This window comes from Pleurodeles waltl, chromosome 5, assembly GCF_031143425.1.
Source record: "Pleurodeles waltl isolate 20211129_DDA chromosome 5, aPleWal1.hap1.20221129, whole genome shotgun sequence".
Lineage (NCBI taxonomy): Eukaryota > Metazoa > Chordata > Amphibia > Caudata > Salamandridae > Pleurodeles > Pleurodeles waltl.
In genome coordinates, this window is record NC_090444.1 from 1,414,051,763 (window position 1) to 1,414,073,651 (window position 21,889).

Here is a 21,889-nt window from a genome sequence, read left to right on the forward strand (position 1 = left end):
GCAATCTTCCTCCGGACAAATCGAGGCACCGGAAATGAGATTTCACAAACCCACTCAACAATGGACCAAGGTACTGCTGGGGGCATTGTTGAAGTTGTGCTGTGTCTCTATCTGTTGATGTGCATAAAGGGTTATGACCCACGGCTGCAGCCCATATCCTTGGACAGCTGTTAAAGACAGGAGGGGAACAATAGGTTGATGCTCATGATGTGTGTTGTGCTCACAATCATTTACATACTGTTTTTTATTTCCTGATTGATTCATTAACTTTTCACACAGTGATGGAGGTGTCATGACATTGATTGACGTACATGCACTTACATTTTTTGTATGACTGACACTGTACTACGCATACAAGTGTAGAGGCCTTGGTGTTACACTTACTGTTTCTCTAAATTGTGAGTGCCAATGCCATGCTGATGGCAGGTCTGCTATCCTTTGGATGGTAAGGTAGCAATAGAGCTGACACTTCTATCACGCTTCAATTTATTTTTTCAGTTTTAAGTTATGTTGGCATATAATGGCATAATTCATGCCGTAATGACCAAAATTTGACAAATGCTGATGATGTTATCCCATTTATGCACACATATTTGGATGTGACAGTAGTACTCAATGTCATACATAAGCTACTGCCATGGAGGGTTTCTAAATGCATGTCATTATGCTATGTGATTGTTTACACATGGAAGTGCACTGGGTCTACTGTGTTGACAGTACCAAACATGAGGGATTGTTTTGACTTTTGCGCTATGCAATGCATCTGTGAGACTCTCAGCACTACCCTGCCTCACTTATTGAGGACAGTGTTGGCAAGTATTTTTCTACATGATGCATTGGTGTGTGTTTGCCATCTGAACTTGCAGAGAATGGACAGCATTGCACCAAGGCAGGCAAAATGTAGACATAATGAATGTGTGGGTACCTGCTGTATGAACTAAACTTTGTGCAATTGTGCAAAAGGGACTACCTTGCTGCACATTGGGAAGCCTTGCCTGACAGTTGAATCTGGTTTTTGGATCATAAAATTATTCATACATAGAATGGCAGGTGAGTTATTACGATGAAAGAGTTACTTTGCCAGGGTGCACATGGGCTGGGTATGATATATTTATTTTTCCTCATAATTTTTCCAAGGTATTGTATACTTAACATGGCTCATGACCATGGACGTTACTTGTGGACACTGAAATATCAAAAATGGAGTCTCTTCCTTGAACACAGCATTGTTACACATTATTTTAGATGTAGTTGCATTGCTGAGGATCTCTCCAACTTTTGAAAGCACACACACGGCATCATTTCCAGGTTGCTGCCACAGGGCAGCACAGGGAGTCACTTAGCTTCACTGCCCTGCATTAACTGGAAAGGTCATAAATGTGTTATATCAATGACATACAGCACATTTGTGTTTCCTCTGCCATCACATTATCACAGAATGGTGAATGGTGGGAATACATGCCCACTTGCATCATGGTGCTGGTGTGTCTGCATTTTGGACTCACTTGTTATAATGCCATTGATAAACTTTCCCGCATATGGATAAACAAGGTATACTCATGACATTTTGGCCCTCATAATGAACGTGGCAGTCTGGACCACCATGTCAGCGGTGGCGGTAATTGCCGCCAACGGATTGGTGGTCCAGACTGCCATATTACGAACGTGGCTGAACTGCCACAGTTGAAACGCCGCCACTGGCAGGCTCTCGCCACCAGGCAGCCTGGCGGTGGTGGCGTTTCAGATCCAACAGGGCAGCGCTGCCATCCGGATAATGAGTCAAATTCCACCAGCCTTTCCCTGGCGGTTTACACCACCAGGGAAAGGCTGGCGGAATGAGTGTCTCGGGTCCCCCTTTGGGGCCCCTGCACTGCCCATGCAGTGGCATGGGCAGTGCAGGGGCGCCCATGCACAGCCACGTCGCGCATTTCAGTGCCTGAATTACGGGCAGTGAAATGCGCAACGGGTGCTGCTGCACCCGCCGCACTGCCACATTGCCGCCGGCTCCATTTGGAGCCGGCGGCAATGTTCAGGCCCTGTTTCCAGCTGGATGTTCATTATGTGGCCGACGGGGGATTCTTCGCGCTGGCAGTCTTCTGTCGACCTTCAGCGCAGATCTTGGCAGGGAAACCCGCCGAGATCGTAATGATCACCTTTGAATGTGTACTGCAAAATGCAGCACACATATCCAGAGTAACAAGATATAAATGAAATTAAGTTGTCCGTGTTATACCTCCCTTGGGGAGACATATAAATGGGGATATTGTGCAGATCACCGTTTCCTTGCACATCTGGAAATGGAACTGATGTATTAGGTGTTGCATGGATGACCTCAACATGAGGCCCATGTGGCACATGATGCAGAGTAAGGTAATGCAACACTTTGCACTGCCTTGCCTTTGCAGCGGTGTAATGAAACTTGAGGTGGGCCTCCCTACAAAATACATGAAGGGGGCCCCCCCACACAGGGCCGACTTTAGTGCTTGTCGTGCCTGGGGCGATAGTCTTTTTTGCGCGCTCCCTCCTCCCCCACCAAAACCTCCCTCTTCACAAATTCCCTCACTACCACTCTCCAACAGTGCCTCTCGCCTCTCCAGAGCCCCTGTTGGACATACATTTCTTTTTTGAAGCGCTACTCATAGTTCATTCACATTTTTATGATCTGCATGGTACATGTTCTTTGCAGCAGGCACATTATCCCTCTGTACTACTTTATGATGAGTAAAAACTGCCACTAAACAAAATTTGGATCTATCACCAGCAGTAACATTAATCACCACTTATCATGACATCTGTATTGTTGCCTGAAAACTGCTAGATGCACAAGCAAGTTCAATGCCTCTAAACCCATTATTTATTTTCACACACAGCCCCCACACTAAACTCAGTACACTAGTCGTGCAAGCCCTGCCCCCAACCTCAAACCCATTCAGTAGCTATAAGGCCAAGGGCCCATGCACAGTGCCTGGGGGGCCCTACACCATAGGGGCAGCAGGGGCTATTGTTACACCACTGTGCCTTTGTTTATATATCTGAGGCAATGCCAAGGCACACAGGGTGACTTTGCATGGCCTCATATGTATGATTGGAATATTTTGTCTCAGCCGAGCATAATGGAAATGGACACCCCAGCAGTACTGGCTGCTTGTAAATGACAGCAACAGTAGTTTTCAAGGTCTGTACATGTACGAGTTATAGGGTTATACTGCACATGCAAAATAAGTCCGTTTGCAAGTATGAGGCACACACTTTCTACGTAAGCACTGTCTCACTCATCCGACCCAAATATATCTAAATTGTGCAACATGATTTAGTATCATGAGTTTGGTAATGTGCTTGAGATGTGCTTACCAACCTGTAGGCCATTCCCATATATCCTGTTCTGGAAGTGCACATTGATGATTGAGTGCCTGAAGATGCAGGCATCATGCGCGCTCTCCGGGTCCTTTGCAAGCACATTGAGGAACATCCCCAGATGGTCCACTATTCCCTGCACATTGATTGAATATGTGTGCTTCCAGTTTCAGTACAGGTGGGCTGTAGCGGCAGGAGGAACCAGTTGCACACGGGTGCAGTCCATTGCCCCCAACACATGTGGAAAACCAGCAATGGCATAGAAACCCTGCTTGTTTTCCAGTTGTTTCTGGTTTGTGTTGGGGAACATGAGGTACTGGAGTGTGAGGTTTATGATGGCATTGAGGACGGAGGGGAGGAATGCAGAAAGTGATGGCTGTGATACTGCGGGTGGAATGGGCCAGTCACCACTATGTGCCATACAGCCATCAGCTAAGCCTGCAGAGTGATGTTGGTGCACCTCTGTGATGTTATCTGCAGCCTTGGTGCAGTCTGGTGCAGGAGCTGGACAATGGAGTTCCTCTTGAGCCTATAATAGGTGATGACTTCCTCCTCCCTAAGATTACTGAGGGTAGTCCTTTGCTGGTAGATCCTCTCCCTTCTCCTGCGCTGCCTCTGTGGTGGTGGAGGTTGTGGTGCCCCTCTTTGTCTTTGTGCTTCAAGCTGGAGTAGTAGTAGCTCCATGGTGTGATTGAGTTTGCTAGAGTGTTTTGTGCATGTTCAGCTTATGTACTGCCACCAATGCATCATTTTTACCTCTGGGTTTCCATTGCACAGGAATTTTGATGCATTTTCAAGTCTGCATGTAATTTCCTTGTGATGCGTCATTTTCCCAAAATCTTGCAAAAATGGATGCTTCAGTTCTGCATTGGTTTTAAGTGGGAACCCCTACCTTGCATATGAATGACTTAACCTGACCTAACCGGCTATCGCACATGTTAAAAATGATGCATGGGGGAGAAAAGTGACGCATTTTTTCGAATGCGTCTCTTTGTAAATATGGAGCAGTGACTGCGCCGTCGCTGTGTCAAAAAATGACACAGGGACGGTGCAAGCACCTTGTAAATATGGGCCTCAGTCTACACGTACAATCAGTAATTGTTGACTAACTCACAGTACCACATCCAAAAACCACTAAACTGGCCAGGGGAATAGATATTATTGGCAACTTCAAACATGACACTCTAATTCCCAAGGAATCCGTGTAAACAGATCTAACCCTTTCATTTGATCACTCTTGCATGCCCAAGGTAAGCACAAGAAAGATAGGAAAATTAATTTTCAAAACATTTATTGAAATGATTGTACTCTTCTAAAGAAAGCACAAGCTGGGCTAATTAGAAATTTGAGACGTTACTGTGATCACCATTATTAAAATGGTAAACAATATAAACAATTCATCCACGTTAATTGTTACTAATGCTGTCTTACTCCTATCTGTATCTAATGCTATACTAAAGAGAGCATAGCGGGAATACCCTTCTGCCAGTTCAGGTGGGATAGGCCAATCCCCATTCCTTGGTCAGGAAACCGATCTCAGTGTGCAGGTTATCTTCCCTTGTAGGATGAAGGTAAGAGTCAGCAGGGCTGCATCTTAGTCACAGTTTACAGCGTTTCCATGATCGTCTGAAGTGAAGTGATACTCTCAATGAGTGTAGCATGGACACTGTATATATAACAAAACTCTCCCTATGGCACTGTGTCAGAGGTGCAGACCTACCACTTTTGTTTATTTAGCAGAAATGGATTGTCTCCTAACAAGCACAGAAAAGGAAAACAAAGGCATTGTCTTCTGATTGCATGTCCTTGGACTGAATGTGCAGACTACAGAGACACAATGCCTACCAGGAATACAGGTGTGAGCAGCACAATCTTGTGTTAGTAGGAAATTATGTGAAAAGTCACCATTAGAAAAGTATGCCAAGTTTGCTCTGGACCCCTCTGTCATCCGCCCAGAAGGCCAAGCCGTGCCGCACCCGTAGCGACAACCTAAGAGACCCCTTGTGGGTCTGTGGGTACTGCAGGACCAGAGGCTGAAAGACCGGAAGAAATCTGACGCTGGGAGGCGCCCCGGAGAGGATCGGACCCGGAGGCAGGAGAGGAGCAGAGTCGGTGTGACTCGAGGCGGTTCGGCGAGGCGGGGAACTGGGCCGGGACCCGGGGCTGTCAAGGCCGGGTGCTGTATTCCGGGCCCCGCGCGGAGGGGCGCCGGCTGCAGGACGGCGTGCCGCACCCTGGCAGGGGCTGGAGGAGCAGAGCCGGATGCTGCCGGCCGCTGGTGGCCGTGTCCGCGACTGGGCCCGGTGAGGCGGAGGAACACTGGACCCGAGGTTGGGCCCCGCGGCTGGGTTCAGGCCACCGCTGGGACAGCGGAGAAGACTCTGCGGGGCCTGGCCTGTGCCTGGGGCCACGGATGACGGAGGATCCTGGGCTCCCTTGCCTTTGAGGCCGCGCCTGGAGGTTGGTGAGCGGATCCGCCGCAGGGGCCACACGTGCCATGGGCTGCCGCCGGGGCCCTTGCCCCTCGGATGGCGAGCGGCTGGTCCCCCTGTGGACATTAAGGAGAGCCCAGTCCAGTGGGGGAGACGCCTGGAGAAGGGAGGCCTGCCCACACGGGCCATCTGAGGGAGAGGCCCGGGCCCGAGGAAGGAATTCCCTGACCCGTAGGGAATGAATACTTGAAGAAGCTGGGCTGGAGCCGGGGCCCTGCTGAGTCCAGCGAGAACCCTACTACAGCCACGGTGGGGGCATCGAGCGGGGTCCCTGACGCTGACACAGCGACCTAGCCATTGCCAAGGTGAGGTGGGCCGCGGACTTCACGGGCGGCGACACGTACCGGAAGCGGGCCGGAGCGGGGACCATCTCTCCGCCCGTCCTCCTCCTGCGACGGGATCCCCGGTACCCCCTGAGAGACCTACCCCCGGACCGGGGGGAGAGCCAGAGACAGAATGGGAAAGGGCAGGGCCACCAGGCAGCCCCCAGCCTCGCAGCAGAAAATAGAACAGTATACCGTCCCGGCGCCCCCCCCATGGAGAGACCACGGCGCTATCAGGAGCCTCCACACCGGATGGAGTAAACGCAATCCTAATGGCTATTCAGTCCTCACAACTGGCGGTGGAGTTCAAGATAGGAGAGGTCCGTGTGGATATGGGCCTCATTAGACAAGACCTCAGGAATGCAGTGGGCCGCATAACAGATGTTGAAACGAGGGTCTCACAGACGGAGGATGACCTTGCTGAGCTTAAAATTAAAGTGGCCCAACTGCAAACCTGAACCGGCGAACTCCATCGAAGGGCCGAGGACGCTGAAAATCGCTCCAGGAGGAACAACCTGCGTTTTGTGGGATTTCCAGAGGTAGTGGAAGAGAACAAAGCAGTCAAGTTCTTGGACAGCTGGATCAAATCCTGGATGCCAGACCAGTTGCTGTCGCCGCCGTCGCCGATTGAAAGGGCACACAGGTCGCTGGCCCCCCGGCCACCCCCCGGGGGCCCGCGCCGGCTGATGATAGCTCGCTTTATGAACTTCAGAGACCGAGACAGAGTTCTTGCAGAAGCCAGGCACATGACTGATCTCCTTTGGGACAATCACAAAATCCTGGTGTTCCCGGATTACACCCGCGAGGTACAGAACAGACGCCGGTCTTACGAGGGGGTCAAGCAGAAACTAAGAGCCATGCAGCTCTCTTACATGCTGTTGTTCCCCGCATGCTTGAAGGTCATCCTAAACGGGAAAGCCCACTTCTTCGACTCACCGGAGGAGGCATGGACTTGGCTGACAGAGGAGGCTCTGAGGCCCAGCAGAGAGCCTAGGGAACGGGTAGAGGCCTCGGCCGAGGACCGCGTGCTCCCCCGAAGGGAGAGGAAGAGAAGCCAAAGACGTGCCAGAGCCAGAGGTCGAGGCAGAGCAGAACCTGCGGCCCAGATGGGTGGAGGTCAGGAGGTCGCACCAGAGTCGAACACGGAGGCAGCGACGGGAATCATGCCGGAAGGGAGAGACACCAACCAAGGGACTAGCGAAGGTGACCCAGGCCTGTCCCAGGTGCTGGGCTGAGGAAACTGCTTGGCCGTAGCCGGACTGCGGAGCCCTACTGGAAGGGCACTTGATAGGGACTCTCCGAGTACATACTGAATACTTGTAAAACTAAGTTCTGAAGCCCAAAGGGGGCACTATGGCTAACCTTCTCTTCTAAACAAACATTGCAAGAGATCCGTGTTTCAGGAGGGGTCCATCACTCCACACTATCGCCAGGTTTAGTAGATAAAACTGGTTAGAATGGGTGTTAGGGCGACAGATGCTTCTTGGGTGGAAGTATGGGGTGGGGGGGAGTTGGGAGGAGTTATGTTTATACCACAGTTACAAGTTAATGTATGCTTAGGTTTCTTGACCCGTGAGAGTTCCTTTTTTTCCTTTTTCCTTCCTTTCCTCTTCTTTCCTGTCCCACGTCACGAAATACCTGGAGGGGTGCCCCTGTGGTGTAGCCCAGCTTACACACAATTCGCCCCGTTCACGTGCCGCACCCAATGATTAAAATTCTGTCCTGGAATGTAAACGGCCTCCTGGACAAAATTAAGAAATCAGCGATATATAGTAGCCTGCGCAGGCATGCCCCCGCTGTGATTATGCTACAAGAGACTCATCTCCACGGGACCAGATGCCCCATGCTGGCCAGAGGAGGATATGACAGAGTCCATCACGCGGGCTTCTCTAGAGGCTCCAGGGGTGTGGCTATACTGCTTCACCGCTCACTGCCAATCACAATAACAGCCATGCGCGCCGACCCACAGGGTAGATACATAATGGTGGCTGGGCTGATACATGGGAGACCCATAAATCTAGTGAGTGTATATGCCCCCCCGGCGGGACTGGAGACCTTTCTGGCCTCCCTCAAACAGATTATAGCAGACCTTCCCCAGGGTACCACGTTAATAGGAGGGGACTTTAATGCAGTACTACACCCTGAGCTATATGTATCAGGAAATAAAACGGCCGGCAGCTCGTCCAGAGCGTCGACGCTCAGAGATTGGGCGGATAGCCTTGGCTTGTGTGACATATGGCGAACCTGGCACCCCAACACTAAGCAATACACAAGCACGTTGGCGGCACATGGGTCACATGCCAGAATAGACCTCCTATTCGCCCCAGCGCTAGACATAGTTAATGTTACAGGAGTTGAGATCTTCCCGCACGGGGTGTCCGACCACGCACCTATACAGGCACACCTGGGCAATGCCGACCCGACCAACAGACCCACTTGGAGGCTGAATGCCTGGTACCTACAGGAGGAGGATTACAAAGAGGCAGTGAGAACCTGATTGATACAATACTTTGAGGACAATGTAGGCTCAGTGCAGTCGCCGGGCACGGTTTGGGCAGCATGTAAGGCAACAATGAGAGGCCACGCCAAACATCTCATCCGAGTGAGGAAACAAGCCTGTATCTCCCAAATAGCCGAACTAGAATCGCGGACATTGCACCACGAACGCAGGCACCTGGCCTCTCCCTCGGCCCAGGGCCTTCACCAGCTCCTGAAAATGTGCGAAGAGGTCAAAGCCCTCACCTTAGAATCAGCCAAGCTCATGTGGAGGGCCTCCATCGCCCGAGTATATGGATGGGGGGACAAAAGTGGGAAACTCCTGCACTGGCTGGCCACGCGTCCACTGGCCAACAGAATTATACCTGAGATCTCAGACGGGTCCGGAGGGCTCTCCAGAACCCCTAGGGACATTGCACAAAGCTTTGCAGCTTACTATGCACACCTGTACAAAGAACACCCACGGACCCAAACGGAGAGGGACTCCCCCCTCCTCGACGAAATTACCCTTCCCAAAGTGTCACTCACAGTCAAAGATGCGCTCGATGAGCCACTAACTCTGAAGGAGGTGACTACCGCAATAACCGCACTAGCTTCAGGTAAGACCCCTGGCCCAGACGGCCTACCAACAGAGTTATATGAAAACTGCAGCGACACAATAGGGCAACACCTCCTTAACATGTATGAGGAGGCCGCGAGCAGGGGCCATTTTCCAATAGGTATTGACCAAGCCACAATTGCTGTGATCCCCAAAACCCAGCCACCATCGGGAAACTGTGCGGATTATAGTCCCATCTCCCTTTTAAATATCGAAGTTAAGATACTCTCCTCGATCCTCGCAGCAAGCTAAAACCAGCCCTCTCAGCACTGATCCACCCGGACCAATGTGGCTTCATGCCAACCAGAAGCACCAGACACTGCATTAGACGCCTACACCTGGCCCTGGCACACAGTGATACCCTAGCCGACTAATCGAAAGCTCTTCTCCTCCTTGATTTCGAGAAGGCGTTTGACACAGTGGATTGGTCATACCTATATCAGGTCCTGGAGGGAAACTGGATTGGCCCCAGATTTAGGAGACTCGTGAAACTTCTGTACTCACAACCGACGGCCAGAGTACAAGTGAATGGAACCGTGTCGGACCCTTTTCACATAGGGCGAGGCACGCATCAGGGTTGTCCCCTATCCCCACTCCTCTTCGCGCTAGTGATAGAACCGCTCGCCAAACTGCTCAGAGAGGACCCTCTGATTGATGGATGGTCCTGGCCCTCTGGCTCAGAGGACCGCATGGCACTCTATGCAGACGATGTTCTCTTATACATTGCGAACCCAGCCACGAGCGGTCCGCGTATTCTGCAGATACTTGATCTTTTCTCTGAGGCATCTGGCCTCACTCTAAACCACGGAAGTCCCTACTTGTCCCGTTGCACCCTGAAAGGGACTGCATTGATTGGCAGCAGACCATCCCCATTCGACGAAACAGTTTAAAATATCTGGGGATCTCAGTCTCCCTTGTACCAGAGTTAGCATGGGAACTCAATGTGGCACCACTCGTAACTAAAGCTAAAACCGACCTCCAGCGTTGGCAAACCTTGCCCATTAACTTACTTGGTAGAGTCACTCTCTTCAAAATGATGGTTCTCCCCAAATTTCTCTATCTGCTGCAGAACTTCCCATTCCGAATCCCCAAGAAATGGTTTAAAAACCTGGATTCAATGATCCGCCAATTTCTATGGAAAAGCGCCCGCCCGCGACTGACACTCGCTACATGCCAGGGAAGCATGTGCGAGGGGGGGTCTCGCGATGTCAAACTTATACTACTACCACCTTGCGACGAAACTTATTGTGGTGAACGACTGGGTTGGAGGGGGCTGGTCGGATCCGGCCTATAGACTTGAGCTTGGCACGCTGAAATACGAGTGAGTATTCAATGCCCTCTATGGATGTCCAATTCCCAACTCCACCCCGGAGGTAACTAAGGTGACGCTCCTGGGATGGAGAGAGGCTCAGAGGATTACCGGTTGGTGGAAACGAATCACCGGTCAGACCCCGTTGTGGCACGGTAATCTCCTGGCTGGGGACAAGAAACTGCAGGAATTCCAGAAATGGGAAGAAATCAGAATCTCCACACTTGGGGATGTCTGGGAGGGTTCACACATGAGATCCTTTGAGGGCCTGTAGAGCGCCTTCTCCATGAACAAATCGCAGCTCTACAGATACCTCCAGATCTGTCATGCTCTAACGACACACATGCGTACTGACACGCCCATACCAGACCATTCACCAATGGAGGCAAAGGTACTAATGGGCAACCTGGGCAAGGGAGGAATTTCACAAATATACCGCTCGCTGATTTCCAACACTCTTAGCCCAATGACCAGACTTTGCAACAAGTGGGAGGGGTGGGTGGGAAGAACTGAGGAGGTAGACTGGAATGATGCCTTGGCAGCCCCTGGTACCCTAACTATATCCTCCAGGCTCCGTTTGATACAATTCTACTTTTTACACGCTGTATACATGACACCCAAGAGACTGTGCGAGGCGGGCCTCTGCTCCACGGCTGCCTGCCCAAGATGCTCCCAGCCGGAAGCGGACTTCTACCACATGATATGGTTATGCCCGATCATAGAGAACTACTGGAAGGCGGTTGCAGCACAAATCTCTGGGGCCCTGCAAACTGATTTAATTCCCGAACCGCTCCTGTTCCTACTGGGGGTGGCGGGAGACACAGATTTGGGAAGAATGAATGTCTGGTTGCCAAAAGGGATATTATGACCAAATGGATGACAGAGGGAGCTCCATCCCTAGATAAATGGAAACGGGGGATGGACTGGTGTGCACAACAAGAGAGAGTGGTGTATGAGGCGAGGGGGTGCCCGAGCAAATACGATAAGACTTGGGGGGGATGGGAGGCCTTAAGAGACGACTAGATTACAAAAGATACCAATTTACATTTGAAACGCCAATTCCACTGACAGACCCAAATACTCACTGACCTGGACCCCCTGTTCAGTCGCGTATTGGGTCCAGAGGAGCCCTGCCACACACAACTGAGAGGGTTCGATTACCATAGGGTAGACCCGTGAACGAGACTGGCCGATGGGCGCCAAAAATGCCCCAAACATTTGCAACCCACATTATGAAGCACCCGTGGACAGGAGACACTATTTTCCCTTTATTTAACTCTCACACCTTTTCTCTTTGGTTTGTTCCTTTTGCATTGTTTTAATCCAACTCAGGTGATCCTATTAAATCCGAAGTAAGTTTTATGCACATAGTAGGACGCTAAGCAATAATGTGTATCACTTGGCTTGCAAATGTTCATGTAAATCTTTCTGGAAAACAATAAAGCTTCTTTATTAAAAAAAAGAAAAGAATGCCAAGTTACAAAAGTGAACATGAAATGGAGACCTAACATGGGCCACGCATCTCCTTTTTGCCTTCTGTAATGATTCTTGCTTTTGAATAAACATTCATGGTTTTACTTCAATTATTGTCCTACCTAGGTTTTCTTTCTTTGCCTTAGGCCCTCGTCCTTTGGGACTCACATGGCCCTCAATCCTGCAAATTGGCCTTTTGATAATTTATTTGTGCAAAGCGTTGATATATTTGTGGTGGAAAATGAAGGCAATTAATCAAATCAGTGCAAAGCTAGGGCAAAGTCAGTGCAAAATTTAATTAAAAATTTGCGCCCAAAAAATTGTCAGAGTTAAGGAATCCTGGAATCGCATGGATTATGCTAATATACCTGACCTGTTGAAGCTGTCAGCAATTCCACTATGTAAGTTTAAGTAGAGCTTTTGTGAAATGGGTTGGTTTTCATAGTGAGTTTTGTTTTGAGGATTGTGACAAAATATTTGTTTTCTCTTGCGGCACGTGGTTTGAGGAGAGTACTCGTTTTGCACCACTTGCAAATTGCATTGTGTTATGTCAATGCTGTTTTGCATTTTATGTTGTGCAAGCTTTAAAACTTGCATTGCATTGTAATGTTTGAAAAAATTGCTGAAGCTGCTCTGAATCGTGCTTTTGATGAAGAAATATTATGACTTCATGTTATTTATGTGCTAAAGTTATTGGATTCATGTATAAGGTGTATGGATTTACGCAAATATAAGATCTTGAGATTAAGGTTTTCTGCTGAAAAGGCATGTGGTATCAGGTTGAGCTATAGATTAAAGTCCTATAGATCAAAGTCCTATGAAATCCTTAATAGTCTTGGTGGATATGAACTAATTAGGGTAGTGTTGTTTATTTCTTTGTGCATGGAGAATAGTCATGTTGACTCAAAGGCAGGTTACCTCTGGTCGAGAGCTTATCTTCGTAGGACTGAAAGGGCTTAAAGTGTTCTCCCTTCATTGTGGTGAGTTTGGTTTTCCATCCTTTATCCCGGTAGGCAGACAAGGTATTTGTTTTTGGTTTATGCATTACGTTTCAAGTCTTGTTTTGAAGTTGTGTTGTGATTGGTTTGAATTAGTATTATTAGGTTAACGGAGGAAATTCTCCAACTCCGATTGTTACCCCCTACCCCTAGATACTTATGGACCATCCGTTATATACATTTCTATAGCTTAAAGAATGTAATTGAATCACTGCTGATAACAAACAGTTATAGGTTCCTATGTTAGGTACATTTGAAGTGAAACAGCTTGAGAATTTTAGGTGTGCCATATTTGAGGTGAAGCCACAGTCTGGACCCATGAAATGTGATACCTTGAACGAGTCGGAATACCCGGCAAAAGAGACCGCACATAAGAAAATGTTAAAAGGGCAAATTGGTAAGGCTGCCAATGGATGTAAGATTAGGTTTCCAAAAGAAAGCAAGGACGTAGTTATTGTTAGTTTTCCTGTGATTATTGAAGAACCAGGTAAAAAGAAAACAAAAGATGACAAAAATGTAAATAAGAAAGAGATGGAAAATAATGATAGTGTCAGAGAGCAAAGGTTTATGGGCAAATTGTCGACAGGCAAAACTACCTCCGAGTAATGAGGTACATGTTGAACAACGTGTGCCGGAGATAGGCGCAGGAGAGGCAAGTGTCAGAAGAGATGAGACAGTGCCCATTTCACCCTCACATAGTGAAATGAGACAGGTGAAAATTAATACTTTTAGTCTCGGAGGAGACTTGGAATCAACTGCAGAAATAGGAATTAATGAAGGCAAACTTTCAAAGTGAAATAAGTACTAATGGCATATTTTGGTGCAGAATCAAGAAAAAATGCTCAGAAAGCATTTGAGAAATGAAAGTAATTTGCTGCAGAATTTAAAGTGGACTTAAGCCATAAGAGAATTTTTGAATGTCTACAAATTAAAGACATTTCCCACTGTAAGATACTCCGATGGAATAATTAGAGACAATTATCAATTGTGAGATTGTGACATATGGCCCGTATTTATACTTTTTTTAGCGCCGCATTTGCGCCGCTTTTTGACGCAAAACGGCGCAAACCTACAAAATACAATGGCATTTTGCAAGTTTGCGCCGTTTTTGCGTCAAAAAACGACGCAAATGCGGCGCAAAAAAAGTATAAATACGGCATAGTTTTAGAAGAATGGGCTAAACCACCTGATAACTCTATGGGAAAAAGAGTAGAAAGAAGAAGAATGAGATTATAACTGATTCTGAGCATGATATGGTTGTTGTGAAAAGGTTTCATTTGACAAAAGTGCAGGGAGGACCGTATGTGCATGTAAACTGATCAATAAATGTTCTCTACAGATTCACAAAGCATTTCCAGAAGCTTAGAGAGTAGTCTAAGAAGTGGAATACAGATTAGAATGGTTTGTGATGGTTTCAAAAGTGCTTTGCACAGATTTGGATGCTTTGTTTTAAATGATTGTGCCTCTAGATTTGTGAACTGAGTGTAATACCATAGTGCAGTGGCCCACAGAAGAACTGCAGAGAGAAGTCCCTCACAACAAGTCTTTTCCAATTACTAAGGAGAAGTATAAACAAGTTAGCAATCATTTGAAGACAAAAGTTCCCCAGAAGCAAGTAAATTGGTAAAAGATTATGATAGTGACGCAAGATTCAGGTGAATCGGTGCACGCATATTATGAGAGACTGATGCAGATTTACCGACACTACAGTAGAGTTGAAGATCCCATGAAAGAAGGCATTTCCTGAGTCGTTTCAGCTTTTGTGTTGGGATTGCATTCAGAGACTAGTTTTTCATATTCAACAAAGTATGACGAGTTGGCATGCTAAATCTTTAGATGTGATTCTGGCTTGCCTACAGTATTGTAGTAATTATTGGAATGGTAAGTAGAAAATGACAAAGGAGATATTGGTGGTGGCTCATACAAAGTAGTTTCAGAAAGGTTGTCAAGGTAGACTCCAGGTGTCTGGGTCTGGCTTTGGTGCAGGTGCTGGTGTTAATGCACAAGGAAATGGTGCTCAATTTGCACAAATGGAAATGGTGGTCCTCATGCCTAAGGTGAACGGTTTACTAGCATGCTTGTCATATTGTGAATAATGCACAGATGAGAAGTGGCCCAGGCCACATCTGTGGGAAGATGGTCACTGGAAACAAGATTGTGCGTTTAGTCCAAATAGGTTTCAAAATGAATCGCTAGTGGTTTCCCAAATGCAGCAGACAATGGATCTGATTCCACTGAATGTGATGGTACAGTCAGCTGCCCCAGATCTACCAGCTTTATGCAGCCCACACTGAATCCACAGCAATTCAATGGGAATATACCGTAATCTTCACTTATGCAAAAACCAATGCAGAATAATATGCAGGATTTCCAATAGAATTTCAGCTTTCAACCAAAACCTTGAGAGATTAATGATGATTTTTCACAATTTGCAGGTACACTCAGAGTTTCTATAGGACCGAGTTTAACATAATGACAGTGCCTGATGGGAGAGGAGGATTGTATGCTTTGCACAGCCTAGAGGTAGATCAGAATGGCACCTTTTGTGTAAGAAGAAGTAAATGGCTACCAGGTATCATTTTGATCGATACAGGTGTTACCCGTTCCATAGTTAGACATTTAACGGTTGCCAACCCGCCCCTCTCAAGAAAAGAAGTCCAATTTGTAGGCATTTCAAATAAACAATATGTCTTGGTAAAAATTGGTTATATAATGTCAGTGACCACAAATGTATAAGTAGCGAGAATAGTCCAGTTAATTTGTTAATGCGAGATATTCTCTGCAGACTGAATTGACAAATTTTCTGTGAACTGGATGGAGTCATTATTCGGACAAAGGATGAATACTTTGATTTTAAAATAAAATCCCAAGAGCTAAAATGTTCCTAAATTTATAGAGGAAGACTTACCTCCAGATTGAAGACATACTGTGAACAATGGGGTTTGGGATTTTTCAGGAAAATAAATTAGAGCCAGTGCAGATGACTGTAAAACCGAATGTAATGTATCAAAGCACTCCTCCGTACAAGCTTACTTGTGAACCAGAGGAGGGAATTGCACCAGTTATTGATAATATGATTGAGCAGGGCATTCTAAAAGAAGAGTTATGGAGCTCATGTAACTCTACGATCACGGAAATAAATAAGCCTAGCGGAAAGTGGAGGACAGTGCAGGACATTATCACTGATATAGTAATTCCTTGCTGTCCCCTGGTACTGAATCCTGCAGTAATATTGTTCAGATTCCCACAGAAGGCCAGTGATAGATTTGTGTCAAGCGTTTTTTTAAATCCCTCTTTATGAGAATATTCAAAGTCTTTTTGCATTCACATTTCGCAGTAGAATTTTTGGGGCATATTTACAAGAAAGTGGCGCATGAGTCCTGATGCACCACTTTTCTTGCTTCGCCCCTGTCCCACCTAACGACACCATGGTTATGCCGTATTTATAATACGGTGCACCATGGCAGTCGTTAGAACAATAGCGTCAACATTTTTTACTTTATTGTTGCACTTTACTGCACTAGTGTCCAAAAAGTTGATGCTAGTGCAGCAAAGCACAGGGAGGCCCATTGATTAAGTCTGTTTAACGCCTACTCTGAGCAGGTGTTAAAAATGTAAATTTCACTGTGCCATTTTTTCGGACCTCCCTGTGTCAGAACGCCCCCCACTTGAATATATTATGCCTGAAGCAGGCATAATGTGGCAGCAGGGGATTGTAAAGTGGCGCCTAAGCGTTAAACAAAAATGACACTAAGGCAGCGCAAGGTGGCAGTAGGGGCTTGTTTATATGCCCCTTTGTTTTGGTGTAGGTTCCCACATGGCTATACAAAAAGTCCTTCAATCTTCTCCCATGTCCTGAAGAAGGATCTGAAAAGTCTAAATTTGACCTGGCCTTAGTGCTAGCTCAGTACATAGTTGACGTGTTGGCCACAGCCAAACCAAAAGAGGCTTGTAAACCGTATACAGTTGCTTTGCTAAACCACCAGGCGGAATGGGCATACAGTGTTCCCTGCAAAATTGCAGCAGATTTAGAAAGAAGTGATTTATTTTGAATATCAGATTAAGAAAGGAGTAAGAAGGTATCCAGGCAATGTATGTCTGTGGTTCTGAAAATGAATCTTCCAACAACACAGAGAGAAGTGAGGATGTTTCTAGGGATGGTTAGTTACTGTTGTCTGTGGATTCCAAACTTTTCCCTTACTGCAAAGCTTTTACAGTGGTTGATACACAGTAATGTAAGGAACTCAGTGCCTTGGGACAATGAATGTTTGCAAGCCTTCCTGGAGTTCAGACACAGCTTGTGTAGCACCCCTGCTCTGGGAATGCCAAATTAAAATAAATATTTTTATTCTGTCATGAAAGAGATGAGTTATTCTTTGAACCCTCTCACAGCAGCATGGATGGGAGGGTGAAATGGGTCATTGCTTTTTTTTCTGCTACAGTAGATGGAGCGGCCAGTGTGCTTCCCTTGTGCATGGTGAATGTGTCTACTTCCTTATCAATTGTACAAAGTGAGTTGATCATGATAGGATGCACACTTTTGTGCTAGTTCCACATTCATTTGAACATTGCGGACTCATACTCGGCATCTTGCAAACAGTATGAGCAGATTATACTGGCAGCAGAAAAACAAATTCAATTGAACACTGCATAATTGTGAATTCTGTAACCCCTTTTACACTGCCAAGAGAGGAAGCGGATGGAGAACTTAATGAGAATGACCACGATTGCATTAAGGTGACAAAACTGTGCATCAGCCCAAGACCAGATATTCAAGATGTACCACTCGAACTGGCTGATTTGATTTTATTTGTGGACGGTTTTTGCCTGTAGGACCATTATGGAACTCTTTGAACAGCATATGCAGTTTGAGCAATAGCGGTTATTGTGGAAGCATCATACTTGTGTAATATAATTTCAGCACAAGTAGCAGAATTTATTGCAATTACAAATGGGAGAAATTTAAAGTGCAAACATATTTATAATGTGGAACATTTTTCTGCACTTTAAATTTCTTCCATTTGAAAAATTACTGTATTTTTCATTCATGAGTATGGCACAATATTCGACTGGCCACTAGGAGCAAGAGCCCTGCAGTTTGTAAATGCAACACTTTGAAAAATAATTGGGAAAATTAAAATGAAAAGTTATCTTAATTATAAGGTAAACTTTCATTTTCATTTTCTACTATTTAAAAGTATTGAGAAACTTAATTTTGTTCTCACCTCCAATAATGAGTTGAAAAGGACTTTTATTTAAGAGTTAATACTTTAGTCTTCAATTCTTCACCTCTCTGCCCTGCATCATAAATCTGACTCCATCAATGATTTTTATCAGGCCCTGCTATCTGCAGCCTGATGATAATAATGTAAAATAAACACAGCTTTCCCTTAACTTTAAAAGAAAACATGTGACCCTGTGCTTACTTAAAAATGAACTCAGGGCCACAATGAGCCTGACAGCTACTGGTAGCTAGGGAACTGATTAGAGATGCCTGGCCTACATATTCTAGATTTGTTAGAAGCTCTGCAGTTCCCAAAGAAAGTTGCTATTGTGAAATATGCCACACACAAGAGCAGCAATGACATGGTAGCAGTAGGAAATTACTTCAAGGGAAGTACTGTGCTATTGTGTCAGGGACACTGGGGACTAATAAAACAGCAAAATGTGAAAAGGAAAGGTTCAATCACTTCTAGTCTATGGCAGCTCAAACACTCAAGGAATTGAGGAAATTGCAGAGTAAGGTGCCAGAAGATTAAAAGAAAAGAAGAGGAAAAGCAGGATGTTCAAATGACAAAAGTGAACTCTGTCAAGTGATGAGAGGATTGTATCACCTGATTGCATGTTATTATGGCAAGATATTTTCATGAGACTACATGTGAGGTGTAATGGTATGCTGACAACATTTAAAAAGTATTGGTTTGATCCTCATTTTAGAGCCATCAGAAAAAATTTGAGTCAAAGATGCATAACTTGTCAGTAGTTAAATGTTGGCCTGAAAAACAATAATGACAATCAGTCACATAGGAATAGCAGACGGTCCCTTTACAAGATCATAGATAGATTTTGTTGGAATGCCCCTATGCAGTGGTCTGAGGTACATATATTACAATTGTCTGGGTCAAAACCTAGACAAGCAGGAGATGTGACACACTCACTGTAGCCAAGCATTTATTAAGGGAGTTAATCCCTTAATTCCCTTACGTTTGCCAACTTTTTAAGTATCAGATAGGGGGACTTCTTTTAGGAATGAGGTCATGGCACTGAAGGTGCAACAGACGTTCTATTGTGGCTATCACCCAGAACCATTAGGAATTGTGGAGACAGCCAATGGTACCCTGAAAGCAAACCTACCTAAAGTAAGTGCATCCAAGCCATTAAAATAGCCTGATTCCCTTCCCTTTGTACTGTAGAGTATGAGGAACACACCCTACAATACTACTGGCTTGTCTCCACATGAAATTCTAATTGGCCATACTATCAGAATTCCTGGTATCTGCATTGCACTTTATAAAACCAACTCTTCCAATATATGCCTGTATCTGCTTATACTGATCAACTTTGAGAAGTGGAAAAACTTGCATCAGAATTTCTAACTTTTTATAACATATTTTGACATTTTGTCCCTTGGTCAGAGGTGTAGCTTTTTTCAGTTTTTTTGTTTTTTGTTTTTTATAGAAAAAAGACGACTAGTTGCAAGAAATTGTGCTTGGTTTTAAAATTGTTTTTTACAATTCTCATTTCACTAGTTTTAGGTAGTGTATTAGTGAGTTGAGATACTTCTGCTGTGTATGCTTTGGAAGATAAAAATCATTTATACATTAGTAATATTACACACTATATTGGATTAGATCATAGAGATTGTTCCTGTTGCAATTTGTGGGTACATACTTATGTTAATCTGCTTACAGAATATTATGATATCAAGAAAGTAATTATTAATTGCTATATTTGTAACTACTTTCTGACTTCTGTTACAGAGGGGTTTACATATTTCCAGCTCACCTTGAGCTACGGAAAATCATATAGTGTTTATGTATCAATTCGATTGGACAGGATTTATTGGTGGAGTTCGAGAAGGACCATGATTAGTTTTTTCATTAATTGGCTGGAATCCGGGTTTTTGCTTCTGTTAACAAAAATAATTAACCCTTTATTCTATGTCCCCGTATCTGCTTCCTCTTGATCCCCTGTGTGTCTTTCTGTACAATTTTAATTGCCAGTTTGACCTGGCAAGTGCACCCACTTGCCAGGCCCAAACCTTCCCTTTTACTACATGTAAGTCACCGTTAAGGTAGGTCCAAGGCAACCCCTTGGGTAGGGTGCAGTGTATTTAAAAGGTAGTATATGTACTAGTGTGTTTTACATGTCTCGATAGTGAAATACTGGTAAAGTGTGTTTTCACTATTACTAGGCATCTTTCTCCCATAGAGTACATGGGGATTGCCTTGAACTATCTTTTAAGTGCAGTTTCCCATTGGGAGCAGATTGAGATGAGGAGTTTGGGGTCTTTGAACTCACAATTTAAAAATACATTTTTTTGTGAAGTTGGTTTTCAGATTGTAAGATTGAAAATGCCACTTTTACAAAGTGGGCATTTTCTTGCTTAACCATTCTGTGCCTGCCTGGCTGTGAAATACATGTCTGGGTCAGTCTGACAGTTGGGCTCTTTGTGAATTCCCTCTAGACAGTTACACAAAGGGAGCTGAGGTGTGTCCTGCATATCCTGATGGATCTTCCTCGCCTGGAGTGGAGGGAGGAGCTGACACTTGCACCTGAATAGGGCTGTGCCTGTCCTTAAGCAATACAGTTTCCAACCCCAGGAGTGTGTCTGGGGGCAGAGCAGGGAGAGGCAGGGTCTTGTGCACCCAAAGACTTTCCTTTGAAGTTTGCCTACTTCAAAGGCAGGAATGAGTATAAGTACTGGATTGCTGACCCCACAACTTCAGAATACTTCTGGACTGGGGACATTCTGCCAGGGAGAAGAGCTGGATGCTTGAGGAGGACTTGCCACTCTGCCTGTTGCTCTGCTGTGCTGTCCTTCTGCTTCTACTTCTGCCCTGGGAGTAAAAGGACTGGACTTTGCTTTCTACATCCTACTTTCCAAGGTTCTTTAAGGGCTTGAACTGAGTTCCTTGTGTTTGAACACAACGCCTCCTGTTGTGAAGTCTCAGGGACATCAAAGATTTCATCCTCCCACACCTGGACTTTAAAAAGTAATATATTTTCTTGTGTATATTGGATTTTTGTCGTTTTGGTCTTGTTTGATTTAGATAAATATTGATTATTTTTCTAAACTGCTATGGAGTACTTCTGTGGTGTTTGCACTGTGTTACTGTGTGTGTTTGTACAAAATATTTACAGATTGCCTCTGAGATAAGCCTGGCTGCATGTGCCAAGCTACGAAGGGGGTGAGCAGGGGGTTATCTTAGGTGTTTCACTCCCTTACCCTGGCTAGAGGGAGGGTCCCTACTTGGACAGAGTGTAAACTGACTGCCAACTAGAGACCCTCTTTCTAACACATTCCAAGTAACTAGGTAGGTTATTTTTATTTAGCGTTAGTCTTTCCGATAGGGCATCATGTGGATGAGATGAATGAGAAGAATAAAGTGAGTTTTGAAAGAGTAAAATGTGGACTTGGTCAAGTGCATATCTATCTATCTATCTATCTATCTATCTATCTATCTATCTATCTATCTATCTATCTATATAAATATATCTAGTGTCTTGATTTCTCCTATTGTTGTTACTCTGAATGATGTGAAAATTAGACTGATGTCCATATTATTAGATTGATTGGCTACTAATACTTCGGGTGTATCAACTTAGACACATGAAGAGATGAT